The sequence below is a fragment of the Gopherus evgoodei genome, chromosome 3 (assembly GCF_007399415.2).
Source record: "Gopherus evgoodei ecotype Sinaloan lineage chromosome 3, rGopEvg1_v1.p, whole genome shotgun sequence".
Classification (NCBI taxonomy): domain Eukaryota; kingdom Metazoa; phylum Chordata; order Testudines; family Testudinidae; genus Gopherus; species Gopherus evgoodei.
The window spans coordinates 207,838,077-207,861,017 of NC_044324.1; positions in this window are offsets into that span (position 1 = coordinate 207,838,077).

Sequence of the window (22,941 nt, forward strand, 5' to 3'; positions counted from 1 at the left end):
TTTTAAATTGTCCAGGCCCCAGGGCAATTCCCCCCCACCCATCAGCGAGCCTGCAAGATAGAATCAAAGACCTTGCTCTCTGATCTGGGGAAGAGGGAAATGCAACAAATATTACAGTGGGGACTGCAAAGTTTGCTAAGCAATTCAGGAGTTAGGTGTGTCAAGAGAGAAGACAGCACATTGATTAGATTCATGAGCATTCATCTTACATTCCTCCATTTCAGGCTTCTAGAAGCAGCTACAGAACCAACGAGGAATCCGATGGCACCTTAAAGACTAACTGATTTATTTGGGCATAAGCTTTCATGGGTAAAAAAACTCTTCTTCAGATGCAAAGGCTAGAGCATTAAAGAGACAGTATTTGTTTGTTTCATTTTCACTTTCTTTGCTAGCACCTGATGCTTACAAGCTCAGCTTCTCCACGCTTGTACAGATCTGAACTTATGCAAAAGATCTAATTTAAAGACCAAGAGCATGCCTTGGGAAAGTGAAATATACTGAACAACTTGCACTGAGATTCTTGGTCTAAGGATATTTAAATAAACTTGTAAAAGTCTGTAAGTTGACTCTTGTCAGTGAAGCTTGTAACCATTAAACATTCACACTGATGTCCCATCCCATCGGGCTTTTGAAGACTTTTCCCAAGCAGATTTTATTGTAAGTATATCTTGTCAGAGATATGAAATGAAATATCACCATCTTCCATTTATGAGCTGATCATTAGTAATGGACTCATCATAATCACAGAATCTTTTTTCCCTGCTTTTTACTTCATATTATCCAATCATGGAATGCAGTAGCACAATAAACAGGCTTTATCCTTCATTTCATTCAATATAGTAAGTATTCTGACTAGCCTTTACTTACAATCTGATTTCTCACAAAGGAGCATTCGCAAGGTGAAAGATGGATATTCTGAGAGATATTTTACTTGTCATCAGTTTTGTGTTCTTATATCTCAGGCTGAGATACCCTCTGACAGATAAGCTCAGTCATCAGAGGAAAAGAATAGCAATGCCTTTCTCAAAGGCTAGACCACACTGCTCCCGTGTGGCTTCTAGGGAGAAACAAAAAGAATGGGGTTGAAACTACCATGTTCTATAAAGCAGTGTCTGGTCCCTCACTTAGATAAATTGGGAACTGTGCCTCTATTTCTTGTATACTGAGCACCCTCCTTGCACTTAAAATAATAATGATCATGTGAAGTTCAGGCAAAGATTTTATCTGACATTACCTATGTGGCATAGCAGAACTCCTAAACTGTCTAGGCACTCTATCAGTAAACACCTAGCAATTAATAAATGTGAAACTGCTGCTATAGTAGGTTAAGTGAATTCTGTGCTGTTTACTATGTCTAGATCTTTTCGAAGACACCTTAAAAACCAAAGTTCTGTCTGCTTTATATGGACATTATTATCCACCTGAACAATACAGATCTCCACAGCAGGGGGTGTGCCCAGCTGTACCTACCCAAACTTTCAGTTGTGCAGCATGCAGGGCACTGGTTTTCAACCTGCCTACTGACTTTTCACACCAGCAATGGCTGCATGATTCTTGTATGAATGTAGGTTCTGATCCTGGAAACATGCTGCTGTGAGGAGACCCAATTAAATCAGTGAAAATATTCAGAAGCAAGCACTATACACTGGATTGGGACCATCATTTGTAATTCACTTAATTTATAATTCACTTTTGAGTTATTTGAGATGACAGACGCTATAAAATTACAAGCTATTATTGAATAATGGGCTTTAATTCAGAATAAAATGGAAAAGTGACTGGAAAAAATAATTGTATACTATCTGTATATTTGATAGAATTGCTCTTTGCATCTCTAATAAGACTAATAGAATTTCCAGTACATATCCAATGCATAACTCTTCAGAGTTCTATACAGGAAATTTTATTTTAATACACTGAATTAACCTCAGACTGACATTTAAACTGTGATGTCTCATGCTCCAAAGAGTAATTTATTCTCTTTAAAGCAAATTTGCAAATCAATTCAATGAGTTTTTAGGAGGAGGCAAAAACAGCTGCTGTGTACAGCTCAAATGCCTTTTGTACTTCATTTCCCCCTCCCCCCTCCAAATTCCCCCCCCCCATTTCTTAATCTGAAATGTTGAGGCTATTTGTCCTTAACATATCACTTTTTAGATACATTGGAAAAGACATCTAAATAAGCAATGTAGAAACATCGTCATAGCCCCCTTAGTAAGAAGGCTTCTTTGGAAAATCTAACAGACTGACAGCTTGTATCAATAAAGCAGACAGGTTCAGGGTGGGGAGAAGGGAAGAGATGTGCACAGGTACTACCTTGACTGAAGGGAGAACAGGTATCCCAGGTTTGCTAGTGGAGTATCAGGAAGAAAGAAATTGATCATCTGAGAGTATTTGCAGGCTGCAGCTCTCATATCTACATTTTAAAAGAGGATATTCAGGGACTGTAAGGACTTTATTAAAGTAAAAATGGCATCCTAGTGAGAAGTAAACTATGGGGATCAGCCAGTGCAGCACATAACTTACTTTTAAAGTGTACCAAGTCATAAAACACTTAAAATATATATTTAACCATTTCGATTTAGAGGACAGAGCAGAATGAATACAGACTTAAAAATGCAAATGGTTCTTAGGCATTCTAAGAGCACATTATGGTGCATCAGGCAAATCCTCCTTAGTTCATGCAACTACTGACCCAAGACTTCACAGCTATTCCTTCAGAGCCATTACAATCAACTGTGTTAATCACATCACCACCACAGATTATCTCTTAAACAGGTTAGCAGGTAGAATAAGCAGTAAGTTATACAGGAGTTGTATATATCCATCAAAAGGAGAATACTCCTCCCTACTGCTGAATTTTATTAACACTCAGGGCCCACATTAGGGTTGAGTCAGAGCTGCGTCACTCCAGGGGAAGCATGGGGGGTGGGGGCTGGGGTGGCAGGTACCATCCCTTCCTCAACAGCCCAGTATATAGGAGTGAGCAATGCAGTATACTTCTGCCAATGGGCACACAGATGGAGGAGGACCACTGCACTCTCTTCATCATAGGGCTTCGACTGGCCCTTACACATGGAGGTTCTTTGTGTCCTCTCCTATACAAGAGCCCATTGCAATCAGGCCCTAAATGTTTAAGAATGTGCTACCTGTGTGCAAATGTGTACATAAAGCAGCTCAAACAGATGCTGCAACAGGAATGAACTGAATAGCTGTCAAGTGAACAAAATAATAAAGGACACATTTTCAGGTGCCATCCACAATGGCCTTCAATAGTATGATTATGAAAACGCAAGCACAAGTATTTGCATCCACAGAAGTTGGCCCTTCTTGCCAGGCATTTGATGCAAATCAGATACTGCAGGTGAGTGATGGGGGTGCAAATCCCTCATTTGTCCTCTCAGAATAGTTTTGCTCACATTTTCACTTGGTGAAATACATACACATACATACATTTTCATTGGCACAAAATCAGATTGTTCAATTCTGCTCCCATCACAGTGCTGTAGTAATATGTTTACCTGCTTTACAGAGAGCAGAACCTGCAGCTGAGAATTACAAAAAGTTTCCCCCAAATTTTCTTCAGTCCAGAAAATAGCACCTTTTCAGTAATGTAAAGGTTATGACACAAACCAACAAAAATCAGGAATTTCAAAGTTATATCTGACATTGTGCTTATCTGTATACCATGTAGCTGTAGCCATGTCAATCCCAGGATATTAGAGAGACAAGGTGAGTGAGGTAATATCTTTTATTGGACCAACTTCAGTAATATATTAATATAATTAATATCTATATTATAATATAATATATAGTATTATAAAAATTAGTTATATTATAATATATAAATATGATAATAGAAGTTTTGGTCCATTAAAAGATATTACTTCACCCACCTTGTCTCCCTACTATCTTTAATGGACACTGTTCCACTTGTCCACCCTATACACATTTAACTGATATATATGTCATTAATTCAAATTTATTTAACCTCTGAAATTGAATGAATTCACTTGTCTAGAGAAAGAATAAATAGGATTTCCCAGAAAATACTACATGGAATGCTTCAGAAAAATTCCTACCTGTTCATATGTCCAGGGTAAATTATTTGCTGAGAGGTGAAATAAAAAATAAAAAGCATTGGGAAATACTGCACCATTGATTATTAGGCACAATTTATCATTTATATCAGTGGGAATTTCAGCTTAAAAACTCATGGTACAATGCAGCCCATTTGGTTCAACTCCTCAGCTGGTTTAAACTGGCATAGCTCCATTGATTCTGATGGAGCAACACTGTTTTAACCCACCTTTGGACACAGCCTATTGTTCTCACTAAAAATACAGCATATGAAAATTTAAAGCAGTTGTGTTAAGGCCATTATCGCAACAGCAGTCCTCCATGAGATTGATCCAAACAATTGTAGTTCACTCTAGGATTGCTGCAGTCATTTGGGACATTACTGTGGCATAATCTAGCACATTTTAATAAGGTTATAATAAAAGAAGAGTATGGTATATAAAATTATAGCACACAACATACAGGGAGGATGACTATAAACCATTTTCTGTGTTTTCTCTCATTAAAGTAGACCACATGTGGTTCTGCTTTGCTCTGCTACTCATGAGTTATGCAGCTGTTGCCCCATGACATTAGTTCTGCCTTCCCATTTGCTGTAAATGCACACAAGTATATTATCTACACTATGATAGGTAAGATGTACATATATATTAACATAAAATTAGTTTGGTAATATCAGACCTATTTTTCTTAAGAGTATTATTTTACACAGAATTTGCGGCAAGGATCTTTGATAGGTAAGAATGGAGAAGTGTCACTTCTGTTAATTAAACGGGTTTTCAGGAGTTCAAGACTTCCTGAAAAAATTATCCTGTTGGGCTAAATTTGGCCTTGCTTGCTCTCAGCCCGAAGACACATTTTTTGAAAGTTTGAGGAAAATCTCTTCAACTATTTTTAGTTATCCAATTGGGGAGGTGGGGTGGGGGGGAATTCTCTTCCACTTAACAATAAGAGACTTTTGGCATATGGGTAACTCAAAATGTATGAACTCACGTAAAACATGAAACGTCACATCTAGCTCTAGCTAAATAAAACTATGAGTGTGAAAAGTGAAGGAATTAAATTATAAATTACAAATAAATGATTCTAGCATGCACATCCTTAAATTTTACTAGACATTAAGCTATATAATTCCCTACTGCACTAAGGAGCTGAGCAAAAACAGTAGCCTCATAACTAGAATTTTGTCCACCCTGAGTGGTTAAATTTTATGGAGTCACATAAAACATCTTCACAGTTCCCAAATACCATAGAAGGGGGAAATGGGGAAATGGAGGTCTCTATTTTTATCCCTTTTTTCAAAAACTAAGATATTAAATATTAAAATCGTCATTAATGCAATGTTGAAGTGAAAAATGTAGGTATACATGTCAGGAAATGAAAGTTGAGGTTTTCATAGCACAGTAAACTCATACTGCAAGCATGCCAAATTTCGATTAAAAATTCTGACTGTTACGGCCAGATTTTTAAAGGTATTTCAATGGGAGTTAGGCACACTACATACCTTTTAAAAACTGCCCCTTACACTCACAAATGAATAAATATATATATTATATATATACACACACATATATACAGGACCACATTTTCAAAAAGGCCCAGCAACTACAAGTGGGGTCAAATTTTCAAAAGTGTGCAGCTCCCATTTAGATAACCTGTCAAAGCAAATCATGGGCTTATCTTTAAGTATGATCATCCTCCCAATGGATTTAAATTAATGACTCACAAGCTTAAAGTTAGGCAAGTCTTTAAATGATTTGCTGAATCAGAACCCATGTAAGAAGCTAAACTATTTTGAAAATCTGGCTCATTCTGTAATGCAGATGAGTTAAAATTGCTATTAAAATGTTGAGAGTACTAGGGAAGAGCAACAACATCAGTCTGAGTACAACATCCACAAGGGGCATGGCCTATGGTTTATGGGATATGATGGACACCCAGCCACCTTGGGTCTGCACTAGGGCCTGTCAAACACTGCTATTTTAAAAAAATATCAAAATCAGGAGAGGCAATTTTCTATAAACTTCTCCTTTGATTGAAGAAAAACTTTTGTTGTGCTTTTATCTTGAATTCAATTAGAGCACTGTCCTGTGAGAGACGATAATTTTACATTCTGCCAAAAGTTTTAACATTCCCATCCATCTTAAATACAGGTTTGCTGTTAATTTTGACTACTGTCACCGAGATAATAACTGCTTCACCCTGAACTGTTTGCAGTTATGTACAACTATCACAAAGTTCGATTAAAAAAAATTAATTTAAACCTGCAACTAAATCAGTAGCATCTTCCGCAATTTCAACAAAAATACTTGCAAGTCAAGTAACAGCTACAGACTACTAAAAGTTTAGCTTACACTGAATGTCACAGTCAAGAAATCACAGATTTTGGCCAGTCTGGCTAAGGGCAACCAGCAATTCATGTCACTATTCACATTTTTTTACAAATATCAGCAACAGGAACATGGTTGCTGTTATGCTCAGCAGAATGGAGACAAAGGGATCAATTCTGCTCTCACCTGCATGCTGGTGTAAATCCAGAGTAACTGCAATGAAGTTTCCTAAATGTAAATGAGAGCAGAATTTGGCCCAAAATCTGTGAAGCCTTTTTGGTAAGGATACAGTGTGGTCCAGTGCACTGAGCCCTGGACTTGGGCAGGCCATTTACCCGGTTTTAAACTGGACTGTCCTCTTTTTGGCTGGTTGGTCCCTCATCATGAAGTGAGACAAAACCATCTGGTCATCTAGTCCAACCCCCTGCTCAAAGCAGGACCAATCCCCAGACAGATTTTTGCCTGAGATCCCTAAGTGGCCCCCTCAAGGATTGAACTTATAACCCTGGGTTTAGTAGGCCAATGCTCAAACCACTGAGCTAGAGCACACCACTCTGCCTCTGCTGGTATGGCCTCCCATGCATGGTGCATGTGAGGTCATGCCAGCACAGATGGAATGGCATGCTCTTCAAAATGGAATTCTCCATGCAGCATGACCTCATACTGTGGTATTGAAATGTCTGGTATTCTGGGAATGTCTGAGTGGCCATCCTACGTGGGCTGGAGTCAGGAGATCTGCATTGTATTCGCAGCTCTGCCTGCTGGATGACCTTAAGTGAGTCACTTTACATATCAGTTTTCCTTCCCAACCCTTGGTCTGCCTCATCTATTTGGACTACAAGTTTTTGGAGCTGGTCCTGTTTCCCTATGTATGGTGTCCAGCACAGGGGCCCAGATTTTTGCTGGTATCTGTAGGTGCTATGAGAATAACATTAATGTTAATGCTATAAATATTTAATCAAATATCTCCAGCAAAACACTTTGGCACACGTGTAGGTCATTGATTTAAGCACATGTGTAACCCATTCACTTCAAAAGGACTATGCACGTGCCTAAGTGCACTGCTGGACTGGGGCCATATAGACCACAGAATGTCACTTTTAGTGTATAGGTAAAACTATTAACCCATCGATACAGAAATAAATTACCTCCAATGGGCAATAAAGCCTTTATATCCCATCTCGGACACCTTTCACTTGGACAGTGTGCGCCACCACCCAAAGTATTTTACATTCACAAACAAAAAAGACTTCATTACGATACAGTTAAAGTTGACACAGTCTTTTGCTTTGAAATAGCTACTGGACGTTTCTAGTTAGAAAACAATTAAATGCCTGACAGTGAGGAAATTTCAAGTTTTGATGTTTTATACATCTTCACTCCGGCCCACCCTCCACTTCCCGGTGGGAGATCCGACCTGTACCCACATCAAAGAAATGTAAGGCTGATCCCTGCATAGATTTCTTATTACATAACTGAATCTCCTTTTCTTGCATTAGAGGATATAAAGAACACTCCAGTGAAGCTGTGCTGTCAGGGTCCTCTCAACTCTCATCCTCTCCCCATAAATATCAAGCAGCTAAACAGCCTGTGGCCATATCATCTTTCTGCTCTGGTCTGTGAAGAGGCAGTGGAGTGATGTGTGCCACCCCCAACTCAGACAACCCACTGCCTCTGACTTTTAGTTGTCTGGGGCCCAGGTGAAGGGGAGGATGCTACCAAGGAAGTGGCCAAGCCCAAAACTTACTACATTTCTAGAAGGTGGTTCTATAGAAAGACTTCTACTTCATGCAAAGCTTTCCACTCAAAAGCCCACTGCACAGGAAACGTTCTGCATGGAAAGCTTTTGGTAGGAATCTTTCACAAACACCCATAGGGAAGAAAGTGGCCTACTCAACTGTCCTTTGCTTAAGAAGTTTTCTGCAAGAAGGACTTTTATGTGGGCCTCCTCCTTGCTCCCGAACAGTCTTAGTGATTGTAATTACCCCTGTCAATCCTATCACTGAATTTAGATATTTCAGTTAGTGGATCTAGGAAGTACCTTGAATGGAAATTATTCAGTGTGTGGAATTTACAAGCTCTTGCAGGCATCTCTACACACTTTGTACAATATGCACAATAAAAAAACTAGTCCACATTTGTCACTCTGCAGAGATTGCAGTGTCTCAGTATCTTCTAAGAATAAACAGCTAGTGCAGTTACTTCGAAGACCCTGGATTGCTGAGTGATTAAAAAAATTCCAGGACCCACTAAGTTCTTGAATGCAGTTATTAGTTGGTGGACTTTGTAAAGCTTCTTGCTTACTACTGTGGAACTTATCAGGTGCATAGGGCAGGCCTGTAAGACATTGTAAAGGTCAGTTGGTGCCTACACGTGGAGCTTGTCTTCACTACCAAGATAAGTCAGTCTAAGTTACACTACTTCAGCTATGTGAATAATGTAGCTGGAGTCGATGTAGCTTAGGTTGATTTACCCCAGTGTCTTCACTGCACTGTGTCAACGGGAGACGCTCTCTGGTGGACTTCCCTTACTCCTCTCAGAGAGCTGGAGTACCGGGGTCAACTGGAGAGCGCTCTGCTGTTGATTTAGTGTGTTTTCACTAGACCTGCTAAATTGACCCCTGCTGCATCGATTGCAGCAGCATCAATCTCCCTGTAGTGAAGACCAGTGCATGGTGTATTGTAGTCTCTATAGCAAAGGACGTGCACGTTTCCTAAAACATCTAATAAATATACAAGGAATGTGGAGAAAAATTTTTAAAAGGTACTATACCCCCAAAATGCTAAACCATCCTATGTACTAGTCATCAGTGAGACTCACTGCACACCTTACCTCCCTGTACCCAAGGGAGTTAGGAGAAGGATTGGGACTGCAACAATCCTTGATTCAAAACAGTTCCATGCCACCCCCACTCAGAAATATGCCTATAGATACAGTGCAGCCCCTAAAGTAGAATTTGGCCCCAGATCTGAAATACAGCAATAAGCATTTAACCAACATGTCAGCTTTGATTTAAATTCCTATCTTGAGTTTATAAAGCACAAAACAATATTATAGACATATTTAATAAAAGGGAACATTTGTTTTAGCAAAATCAAATGGGCAACTTAATTATGACCTTTCTGATTAAATAGTTTTGAGGCTTTTATCAACATGCTCAAAACCTCATCCCCAAGGGATTTCTGTGGTAACATGAAGAGCATGACCGTTTATTTGGCTTAAGGAACACATTAATTTATCTGGTTTATAGAATTTAAACATCTGACGAATGACAGTATGGTTGATTTTATTCATCAGCTAATTGCTTTGCCACCTGGAGCTGCAGCTTTATATATTCAGCTTATAAAAGATCTGAAAAGGATCTCAATTATTCTTTAATTTGTTCCTTGAATATAAAGTAGGAAAATCTGGCTTAATCAAACATTGTCTCAATTCTATTGGGATATGTCTAGTTACCTTATAACAAGGTAAGCTTTCATTTAATCATATGATATGATAATTCCCCACTTTCAAGCCAAGTATCCTCTTAGTTACAATCAATTTTCCACTGAAAAAATAAACATTGTCTCTTTACTGAAATCCCAGTAGAGGAAAATAGCCCTTTTAATGCAACTTGCTGTTAGTACAACCACACTAGGAATTTCTGTTTTGGAATCCATTAAGCCCCCTAATTTAACATTGCTGGTAAATTGTGATATAGAGAGTTTTATAAATGATTTTCTATGCACATGGCCATTGTTGGCATATTTGGAAGACACGGATAATGAGCACTCAGGCAGCATGGTGAAATCTATTAAATCTCACTTAATAAATGTTTTTCCATACAATGCAATTTTATTTTGTATGGCATCCTTCATGCAAACATGCACCCCAAGAATCTGTGCAAATGCATCATTTATGATAATGTACAGTTAAATACTAAATAGCAGAAGCAGAGAGAATATATGATATATGAAGAACAAAGTATAATTTATATGCAAAAAAAGTCTAGGAGAAAAAAGATGTGTTTTCATCTAAGATTTTAGGATGAAATGGAGTAGAAGAGGTAAGAATTCCAAGTGAAATTGTTCAAGCTGACAGTGGCTGCAAAGGGGTAGGAATGGCATGGAAGGATAGAGAAAGGACTGGATAGGAAGAGGAAACAGGGAGAGGAGGAGAGAGAAGCAAGCTTACAGGTGAGCCCCTGGAGAATTTTAAAAAGCAAGGCGGGCAGTTTTGAATGAGATCCTCAAATGACGGGGAATCACTGAAGTTGCTGGCGGATATAGGTGCTTGTTTTTATATATAAAGAAACAGAAAGAAGCATTGTGCTCCGACTTGAACCCGGAGAGCTGGGAACTGTGGAGGCCACTGAGAAGAGAGGTCTAGAACTCAGTGTAAAAGAAGGTGAAGTGGAATGAGATAGGTGTGAATGAGATGGAACTGATGCAGTGTCCAAAACAGGCAATACTGTAACAATGCAATGGGGAAAACGTACAAACAGAAGGTAGGAGCTCTCAGACAAGGATGACACTAATGTTCCAGACAGGCTCTGATTTCCATTTGCTCACTCTGGGAGGAAGGGGGAAGAAAAAAAGGCATGTTTTAGATCAAGTGATTTTTTTTTTTAATTTACCTACCTATTTACATAGCATCTATTGCCTTGGTGAACATATGCACCAGCTCTCATTGCCCATTCCTTTCCAGGGTCTCATGAAAAGCTGCTCAGGAGGATACACGTACAGAGCTGCCTGGCCACATCCAGGATGTCACACTAATATATACTAATGAACATGAACATTATTATTTTTATTATGCTAATTGCTGTTGCTCTTGCCTGATTAAATATTTACACCAAAATTGTCACCATGTCATGACCAGTTCTATTTTAAAGGTGACAGGCACAAAGGAAAAGGGATTTGAGACTATTTATATATAAAGAAAGCCTAAAGCAGTGGTGGGCAACCTGTGGCCTGTAGGCCACATGCGGCCCGTCAGGGTAGTCTGCTGGCAAGCCGTGGAATAGTGCTTACATTGAGTGTCTGCCGGCATGGCCGCTCGCAACTCCCAGTGGCCGCGGTTTTCTGTTCCTGGCCAATGGGATCTGCGGGAAGTGGCTCGGGCCACAGGGACATGCTGGTCACCGCTTCCCGATTTAAATAGCTGAAATCATGAAATTTACGATTTTTAAAATCCTATGACCATGAAACTGACCAAAATGGACCGTGATTTGGTAGGGCCCTAGATATAGGGGTATCTGGGTGAAATGTAATAGTCTGTGAAGTACAGGTGATCAGATGAGATGATATAATAACTTCATAGAGCTTTCAGCCAGAAGAGACCATGTGAATGAAAACTAAGTAAAGGCTGATACAGAGCCCACTGGGTTCAATGGATAGACTATAATGCATTTGCGTCAGGCCCTAAAGGTAGAAAAGTCGGGTTTTTTTCCCTACAGTTTAAAACTTTGGGTTTTATTATTTTTGTTAACCAAAAATATTCTGTTTAACCAAAGCACCCTGCAAATAGCTGGGAAAGATTTTCCATCCAGGATCTGAGATGGGTACGAAGACAACCAAGGTGAGGGGGAAGCAGGTCCAGGAAAGCAATTTCCTCAACCCAAGCCGTTCTGCCCAACTGCTCTGTCCCACAGCCGGGGAGAGGAGTAAGCACAACAGCTCAGTGGTTTAGAGCTAGTGGAAGTGTAGACTATTGAAAATGGTAGCATTGTCTAATGACCTTTCTCCTACTTATTTTATTTATTTATTCTGCAGGAGCTGATGTTTTTTTAAGCACAGTTTTATGGTGAAATTATTTTCTTGAACTGAATTGTATCTCACCCAGGATTTACAGAATGTCCCAGCGGATGCTGCCTCCCTCGGTTTAAGGCCTGCTGAGCTCAGGGCAGGAAAAGTCAAGGAGGCACAGAGACAGCAATCAGCAAAGCAACCTGGCACTCTGACACCCCTTTCATTATCATCATGTAACCTATATCAGTAGAATGTGGATCTCTATCCCCACTCCAGTGGCTAGTCCACATAAGTTGATGAGTCCACTATTTCTTCCAGTCAATAAATGTATTCATTTGGCTCAGAGAGCCACACCTCTGTCTTTTAAGCACTGAAGGTCTCAGGTTCAGTCCCCACAGCTGGCCTAGGCAAGATTCGATACACGTGCATGCCCCCAAAATATATGCAAGGCCAGATCTCGGATGCATACTAGTTCATTCTGACTTTTCAACTTGTGTGGGAGTACTGACAGGGTTTTTGAAAACAGGCATGTCATGCACATACGTGTATCATTGTCCCAACACATTTTGATCTCTGAAAGTTTAACCCATCATTTTTCACTTTCTACTTTCATTTTTATTTTGTTTGCAGCTTTGATGTACATGACAAAGAATCAAGTAGAAACATATAGGCCATTACCTCTCCTCTCCTATTTGCATATTAATCATTTTGACCAACCCACTTACCCCTCTGTTATTTTTCACATTCTGCACCATAAAATGTCAAATATTTACACCCTTGAATGTGACTAACCAGCACACTTTTTTGTACCTCCCCTGTAGAATTTAACCTGTAATGTCAGAAAATGTCTGCTTTCAATTACACCTGTGCAACCTGTAATGTCTGCTTTCAATTACACCTGTGCAACCCTTTAAAGTCAGAATGTCCAAAAGCAGAATTTAGCCATATACAATATGTGCAGATAACATTTAAGAGCAACATTTTAATGATACAGAATTCAAGTACAGATGTATCAACAGCTAAATGCTCACTCTCATTTTCTGAACAATTAAAAGTCTCATCAGTTCAGGTAGCTCTGAAAGAGAGATTTCAGCAACTATTAAACAGCATTATAATCAGTCAAACCCTTACAGATTCAAGATGAAAACAAGCAAACCTGGCATGACGAGTCTTAACCTTTTTTTCATTAGCCTATTATGCCAAATGGATTAATGCAATGGTATCCACAGAGCACCATAGGACACAAACTGACATGGCCTGACTTGACTTTTCCCTATTATCCTAATGTAAGGATACAGAGGGCCTGATTCACCTGTCAACTGCACCAGTCTTACACCTCTTGATATAAACAAGATCAGAATTAGGCCCAAAATTCTTATGTGTTAGGATCACAGTAGCTGTACTGTACAGGAATGAAACAGTGTTCCTTTAAATAGTTTTTTAGCCTTCTAGTGGCTCTCACTGTGTTCTGTATTTTCAGAAGATGCCAGAAGCCAGTCAGAAAACGATACATCTGTAGCTAGGCCTTGCATGTTTGCATATATTTAGTGAACATGGTTATTTGGGACCTAACTGTACCCACATGGTTGCTCCACTTTGCTTTTGGTGTATAAAGAGCAAAAGACACAACAGTGGCCATACACCAGGACTTAAGCAGAGACATTGGCCAGCACTGGAGGAGCTATCGGGTGCTACGTTTTCACCAAGGATGAAGGTATGGTTAATTCTCCCAAATATACTGGCCCAAATTCATTGCTGGTATGAACCCATTTCACTCAACAGAAGGATGGGTTTGGCCCATTCTGTCAAAGCTGATCTTTTGTCAGATAAATAATTAAGCTCCTTTTGCTGTAAGGCTTTAAGGCATTTCTCCAGTTTTGACAACATAAAACTGTTGCAGTTGATAGTCTACCACTGTACAATACACCCAACTTCCTCCAGTGAGTGGCATAAGAGTGACATTAACTAGATCTTCCTACATTTTGCAGAATGAAAACAATAAGTGAGTGTAAAAAAAAAACAGTTCAGAAGTTTCTCACATTGACTGGTTCTCAAAAGGTCTTAGACTCTTCAGTAAAGATCTGTTGCTCTCTCTTTTTCTCCTTCACTGAGTGTCCTCTCTGTCATCTCTCTACCCCCTTTCCAGCATCTCCTTCCAATCTTAGACAAGTTATACACCCTTGATAATACCATTGAAAATTTTCTTCCTTACACTTAGACCTGCCCTTATCACAAATGCTGGCTGGTATCAGCTTCTTCATAGGACACAGATATGCTATTTGGGCATTTTGAAGACCTCTTAGCTCTCTTCCAGTCTATCCCCACTAGGGTAGCCAGGTGCCAGGTTTTCAACCAGAAAGTCCGTTCAAAAAGGGAACCAGGTTTTGACTGGTTTCTGCAGGTGGGGGAGGCCCAAGTCATCACCTGTGCCAGCCCCTACTTAGCCAGGGCCACCTCCTAACTGTGTTGGGTGGCTGCAGCTCCCAGCCCTGTCCCTCCCGATCTGGGCAGAGGGGGGTGAGAGCGGGGAAGAGCAGCGAGTGTCGATGTAAGGGGGAAAGAGGAGTGAACAGGGGCAGGGCCCATGGGGGAAGGGGCAGGGCAGGGGCAGGTCCTCAGGGGGAAGGGGCAGGGCAGGTGAGGCTCTGGTACTCCTACTGGAGTGTCTAGTTTTTAAATAGTACAAAGTTGGCAGCCCTAACCTCTACTCAAGTTCTCTCACAACCACAGTTTTTCCCTCAAGAGCTCTCTCTATCCCAGGCCTCCAAAGGCCTCTTCTACACAGCTCCTACCCCCCATATACGAGCTCTCCCCTGTCCTCCTCCACCTATTTTGTTGTCTTTTGCCCTTCTTAAAACTCTGGGTCTATTTGTCCTCTTTATGCCATCCACAGCTGAGTACACGAATAAACGGTGCTACCAGCTCTCCACGCTAATCAAAAGAAACAACACTAGAGGGAGCTATGCTCAGCAGCAGCTCCTGTTATTTCCCATTCCCCTCCACTTCACCCTTCCTTCGTTCTTTGTTGCTGCATAAGCACTGCTGTCTATAGAAAGTAATTCAAATGTCTGAGATTTTCCTCTTGGCTGACCTGCCCCAACCCAGATCCAGCTTCTCCGCAACTTAAATAAATAAATAAATACATTTCAATTATTTCAAAATCAGGCTCAGTTCCTAACATTAAATGAAATGAGCAAATACTGGAATTCAAAAACCCATCTGTTTTCTTTGCAGCTCATCTGGATAATAGCCTATTCAGAGCTGCACACAGCTGTGGGGTCTGCAGCCAGGACTAAAAATCCAGAGCTTCCAAGTACTCTCCTAAGAGTCTGAAAGTCAGGTAAAAAACATGAGGTAAAGCAAGTATTTGTGTGACCCACTGGTCAGTTTGCACTGTGTATCTCTTTCCCCTCCTCATCATGCCCAATTGACAGAGGATATAGATGCATTACAGCTCTCCACATATGGGCCTGTCTTTTTAGCCTAAGAGACTAGTATTTTTAGCCCTAGAAGTTCGTGGTTCGGTTTCTGGTGTTGGCGAATATAGCAGCCATGACATGAGGTACTTCAGTTAGCGCTAGTCACAATTTTTCATTTATCAATGGGGTAGCCATTTTAGTCTGGATCTGTAAACACGAAAGCTTATGCTCCAATACATCTGTTAGTCTTTAAGGTGCCACAGGACTCTTTGTTGCTTAATTTTTCATTTAAAACTTTTTCAATTAAAATTGTTTTCTTAAATGAAAATTCCCCTGGGAAGTTTGTATTGTTTTTACATTTTCTGATAAAAATGTTATTTTAGTTTTGATTTTTCCACCTTCACCCTCTTTTTATTATCATTTTTCTTCTTCTCCCAACTCTGTTTTTCCCCCTTCATTTTGCCATTGAAAAGTGGGCGGGAAAGGGGTTCGGTTTTTAAAAACATACATTTGCAGGGAGGGTATTCACTGATCAATTGGAAAAAATAAAAAAAAATTGGTGGAACTTATTCACCATTTTTCAACCAGCTCAAGTTCCACTGGTGGTAATGGGCAGTGCTGGTAAAGATCAAATTAAACAGCACTTCCAGCAGTTGTTTCTTCGAATAACTGTTTGTTTTATCAGGGAGTGATCTGCAGGCAGATCAGTTATTTGAGATCCTGACAGACAATACTGGCAAAGACCAATACAAAACTGAAAGACCATCAGCCTGAACTCACCTCTGCTATCTGAAAGTGGTAACTCCAGGTCAGAGCGGAGACACATTGGTGGCCACGATGGGTAAGACGACATTGGTGCTGCCCTTCCTCTGACTGTTCTGTGGATAAGTGCTCTATTTCAAGCACTGCTAATCTGGCTTCTTTCATAGGTATTACATTCACTTTATTTGAATAAAAGAAATAGCTTAGCTGCCAATGTATAATACACCAAATAAGAAAGTCTTCAATTTTTCACTGAGATTCTAGCAGAACTGTTCTCATGTCACTTCCTCCTCACAACACACCCCCAAATATGGAGATGGGGAAACAGAGCATATGGAAAGAAATAAAAGGGTGGGAAAGAAGACCCTCCTTTGCGTTTCAGCTCCCATTTCTCCTCTTTTCTAGCCTTCAGCAGCATCTAAATTCAGCATCTAGTGACAAACCATTACTGCTATCTTCCTACTCTAAAGAGTAGGTAGTTCAGACACAGTACTTCCTGTCAGTGACTGGCAAGCAGTGCTAATCCAGTACAGTGCAACCCAGTCAAACCACTATGGAAATGGGCACCCACGCCAGAAATTACTTGAGAGAAAGGCAGTATGCCCACACAATTCAGCACCAGATTCAACAAGGACAAATACACGATACCATATTTGGAGCATCTTTCTCAGCTGTTCCCAATTTCGAACCCAAAGATACTTGCCTGCCACACAAATTCCATGTGGTCTCACTTTTATTGTTGAAAATTATTTACCTCAGAAATTAAGCATTATGAAACTGGGGTTATAGAAAGAGTTGTTTACACTAAAGGGGGATCCCACCGCATTTTAAATCTCTTGAATTTATACATTTTTTTCCTCTCTCATTATGGGTCTTTGCCACACAATGAATCACTCATTTGGACATTGGCAGGCTGAGGTGTATGATTTTGGAGAGAATAGAATCCAAAACCATTTACAGAATGGGAGGGAGAAAGAGGGAAGCAGTAATGCTGAAAAGATGTAGGGGTGATAATAATGCACATCAAATTAGAAATAAGTTTGATATATGATATTTACTACCCTCAAAAAATGCAAAGGCAATTTTGGGGAGCATACTCAAGGGCATCACATCAGAGATTAGGAAGGTAAAAATCCCTTTCTGTTTGGCTCTACCCAGGGATTATGATGTTGCTTTTTGGGTACCATAATATGAAGATAGATATTAATTCAGAAAAGAGCAACAAAAATTATCAGGGAGCAGAGGAGGGCTGACTTGAAGAAAGATTGAAAATGGCATATATATAGTTTGGATCAGCAGTGACTGTGGGGAGTTGGGGAAGGGAACCTCATAACTGTCTACATATTTTAAGGCTAGAAACATCAAGAACACAAATAACTTGTTTAGTGAATATAAACACAAGTGGAGGAATATAACTAGGAAAAATAGGAGGAGAGTAAGAAAGGAAAAACTTAGACTTAATACCTGGAAACACTTCCTGCTGAGATGTACTGGGCTGTGGAGTAATCTCCTGAGGCAATGATGTAAGCCTCACTGCTTGGGTTTTTTAAAACTAGACTGGACAACACACTAGGAAATTATTAGGATTGGATGATCTAATACATCTTTTCCATCTTCATCTTCTAGGAAGTTGAATATTTGACAGCATAGTGAAAATTGTGACAGAAAAGTTACATCCTTACAAAATTCTGTTGCAAATGGCAGTTACAAGTCTTTGTCCTGATTTAACTTCCAGACAGGATTTTCTACAAATCCTCTGGCTTTTTCAGTCATGCATCCATGTTGTGTCTGCTACTCATAAATTAGCTGCAAATAAATCTAGAATAAGAACCATTATATACTAATTTCTTTACAAACATGCAGAGTATAAGATTTTCCCTGAACGAGATGAAACCAAATCATCATCTACTTTAATGCTGTTAATTTTAAAAAGCTAATCCCTTTTAGCTGTATATTTTTAACTAAAGCGTGAGGGCCTAGTTTCCTCTCACACTGCTGTAAACCAGAGGTAACTCCACTGAAGTTAATGGAGTTACCTGAGTGTACAAACCAGTGTTAGAGGAGAATCAAACCCCAAATATTAAAAAAAAAGAAAGTAGTGCATTTGCAAAAGGCATACATGGCCACAGTAAATGAAGCTGTATGGATAGTATGTGACAGCTGCCTCATCAAACCAGGATGCTATGTAGAGATAATGTGATGCTACAACCATGTACTTGGCTACAACAATATAGTCAGCACTGTAATTACAATAATGACCTCCTAGAGCTATTGTGTCCTTAATTAAGTCTTTATCAGTAGGCATTTGCCACTTAATCCTAACTCACTGTAACTATTGCAGCGTATCTTCTACATTTTCACAAAGAATTACTGTATCATATTTCTGTCACAAAGATAAAGGGAATATTTTAGTTCAAGTAGCATTTACAGAATGAAACCGTATAATGTAAGAGGTCTATAGATGTCCTTTAAACAGCACTTCATGCCAAGTAAACTCCTCTGTTTTTCCCTCTACTACTCTACTTCCTCCCAGTGTAAACTAAGGAAAATGGCATAAAACTAACGTCACATCTGATTATATGGGTGATAAAGTGTAAAAACAGATTTTATCCAGAGATTCAGTGCACTGCACCAGAGGCACAAGTGCAATCGTATTCAAGTTTTACTTAACTGTTTACTACTCATCACAAGTTAGTTCACAAATTGCTCATAGTGGCGACTGACAATGCCAGTAATACTGCCTTTCAGTGGGGAAGTTCTCCTGAGAAGCCCTTTCTAGTGTGTTCTTAACCTAAAACTAACTGTGTGCATAAATAGTATTATTAATTTATGTTCAGCTTCACTGACAGTTCCGCAAAGGTGCATAATCCCTTCCAGAAACAGTGGGAAGGGTAAAGGGGGTGGGGGATAGGCATTCTATCTGTTGTCTGAATGGCACTACTGTTAACACAAACATGGAATCTTTGAGTAGCTCTGTCAGTTCTACTTTACTTTGACAGACTCAAAGGCACCAGAGATGAGAGCAATTTTCTGCTTGTTTACTTGAGGGATTCTTATTCTGACTCTGGAAACCTGATTCGGTGCCCATTTCCACTTCTTTTCAGTGTCTTCTTTGATATGAGTATTTCCATTATTTCCTCCTCTATCCCTTCCACTTCCCCCACCCCACATAAAAAAATTCAGTGTGATGGATGAGATGAGCACAGGTAAACTTAAACTTTAAAAAAAAAAAAAAAAAAAGGGCAGGCTAGTCTCCTGTGTATATCCACTTCATCAAAAGGTAGTCTCAACACCACCGCCTTGCAGTAATACCTGATGAAAAAGGCAAGAGCAAGATACATGTACGTTTCCCGTGTACTTCTTAAGACTTTTAGTCAGCAGGAGGCATTAGGTTGACTCAGGGTTTCTTACTGTTGGCCATCCATTTTTCTCACTGCTATGAGAAACCATCAAGGTAAAATTTTCTAAACCACTAAAGTCCCATGTTCAAAAGTGACTTAGGCATTTAAGACCCTAAGAATATTTCTACACCACAGTTAAACACCTCTGGCTGGCCTATGTCAGCTGACTTAGGTTCATGGGGCTCCAGCTATAGTGTTTAATTGTAGTGGGCTCTACACTTGGCTTGGGCTAGAGCCAGGCTCTGGGACCCTCCTCCTCCCCCCCATGAGTCAGCTGACATGGGCCAGATGTGGGTGGTTAAATGCATCATAGACACACCCTACATCTGAAGGAACACAGGCTCCTAACTATTTAAATCACTTCTGCAAATGAAACCTCAGAGAATAAGTCACTTATGCAATTTAGAAAATGTTACCCTGAGTCTAAAAAGCTTGTAAGTCCAGATTAAACTGTGTTTGAAAAGTATATATCATTTTAGGTTTTTATTATCTTTTCAGACAAGAGTTTTCAGTCACCAACCTGATTGGCCTCTAAGCACAACTGCAATATAAATGCTAAATAAATTATCATATTTTACTTCATGTATTAATATGCTACCTGGAAAATACACATCATTGACATCAGAAGATAATGTCAACAGCTGCCTTCAGGTTCTTCTTTTCTTCCTCTCCTCCTCTTCCCGCTGTTTTGGATCACTGTTGAGATATTACCTTTGCAATATGATCTTGAAAGATCTCCCCAGTTTCTACAGCCAAAGAGAAATGGATGCTCAATAACTCTTTGCATTCAGTTTAGGACCAAGCTAAGGGGCATATATTGCTCTCGAGCACTCGGAAGAAAACTCCTACCAAGTTTTCCCCTCACACCCGTGCAGTCCAGTGAAGTGAATAGGGTAATGTTGGAGTAAGTGAAGGCAAAATTTGGCCATAATACTCTGATTCATGTGACACATATTGGGCTAACGCTGAACCCACCCAGTGAAAATTCAGTACCATTGACCTCATTTTCCCAACCTGTTTGTTGAATAATGGCTTAATTAATAGACATTCAGATTGCTCTTTTATAGCCACAGATCCCATTCTCATTGCAGCTACTTTAGGGAACCAAGTAGGTCTAGGGACAGGCATACTCACAGGTACATCAGGCTCTGCAGTGGGTAAAATTTTCAAAAGCACCTAAGTGGTGTAGGAACCTACATACCATTTTCAGAAATAAATTATGCACTTCAGGGCCTGATTCCCATTGACTTTCAAATCCACAAATCTTCTACAGGCCCTCAGACCCCTCCCTCCAAGTCCCAAGGTAATACCTAGAAAGTTCTGGATCCTGAACCACAGAAAGTTTCCCTCATTAGTTGCCCCTGTCCATAGGGCTCTCCACAGTACTGAAAGATCATATTAACAAAGGAACACTGAAATCCAGAAAAGATATAAATATTAGGACTGTAAAAAAATTTTTTATCACAATTAATCACACTGTTAAACAATAATACAAGAATAGTATTTTTATAAATATTTTTGGACATTTTCTACATTTTCAAATATATTGATTTCAATTACAATACAGAATACAAAGTGTACAATGCTCACCTTATATTTATTTTTATTATAAATATCTACACTGTCAAATAAAATAAATATTTTTCAGTTCACTTAATACAAGTACTGTAGTGCAATCTCTTTATCATGGAAGTTGAACTTACAAGTGTAGAATTATGCACAAAAAATAACTGCATTCAAAAATAAAACAATGTAAAACTTTAGCGCCTAAAAGTCTACTCAGTCCTACTTCTTGTTCAGCCAACTGCTCAGACAAACAAGTTTGGTTACATTTGCAGGAGACAGCGCTGCCCGCTTCTTGTTTACAATGTCATCTGAAAGTGAGAACAGGCGTTTGCATGGCATTGTTGCAGCCAGCATTGCAAATATTTATGTGCCAGATGCGCTAAAGATTAATATGTCCCTTCATGCTTCAACCACCATTCCAGAGGACGTGTCCATGCTGATGACGGGTTCTGCTCGATAATGATCTAAAGCAGTGCAGGACAACGTATGTTCATTTTCATCATCTGAGTCAGATGCTACCAGCAGAAGATTGATTTTCTGTAGCTTCTGCATTGAAATGTTGCTCTTTTAAGACTTCTGAAAGCATGCTCCACATCTCGTCCCTCTCAGAAGGCACTTCAGATTCTTAAACCTTGGTTCGAGTACTGTAGCTACTTTTAGAAATCTCATCTTGGTACCTTCATTGTGTTTTGTCAAATCTGCAGTGACAGTGTTCGTAAATCAAACAACAAGTGCTGGGTCATCATCTGAAACTGCTAAAACATGAAATATATGGCAGAATGTGGGAAAATCAGAACAGGAGACATACAATTCTCCCCACAAGGAGTGCAATCAAAAATTTAATTAACACATTATTTTTTTAAACAAGAGTCATCAGCACAGAAGCATATCCTCTGAAATGGTGTCCAAAGCATGAAGGTGCATATGAATGTTTAGCATATCTGGCACGTAAATACCTTGCAATGCTGGCTACAAAAGTGCCATACAAATGCCTGTTCTCACTTTCAGGTGACATTGTAAATAAGAAGCGGACAGCATTATCTCCTGTAAATGTAAACAAACTTGTTTCTCTTAACAATTGGCTAAACAAGAAGTAGAACTTAGTGGACTTGTCAGCTCTAAAATTTTACATTGTTTTGTTTTTGAGTACAGTTATGTAACAACAACAAAAATCTACATTTTTAAGTTGCACTTTCACAATAAAGAGATTGCACTATGGTACTTGTATGAGGTGAATTGAAAAATGCTATTTCTTTGTTTATCATTTTTACCGTGCAAATACTTGTAATAAAAATAATATAAAGTGAATACTGTACACTTTGTATTCTGTGTTGCAATTGATATCAATATATTTGAAAATGTAGAAAAACATCCAAAATATTTAATAAATTTCAATTGGTATTCTATTGTTTAACAGTGCGATTAAAACTGCGATTAATCGCAATTAATTTTTTAATCGTGATTACTTTTTTTGAGTTAATCATGCAAGTTAACTGTGATTAATCGACAACCGTAATAAACATAGTTAGATACTTTTTTCATATATTTAGTCAATGCATATAAATCCATGCATTTCATCACACTATTCTTGGAATTTCGAATTTCTTCCACTTCTACAAAATTTAACACATTCTGCTGGCAGAATGCAGGAATC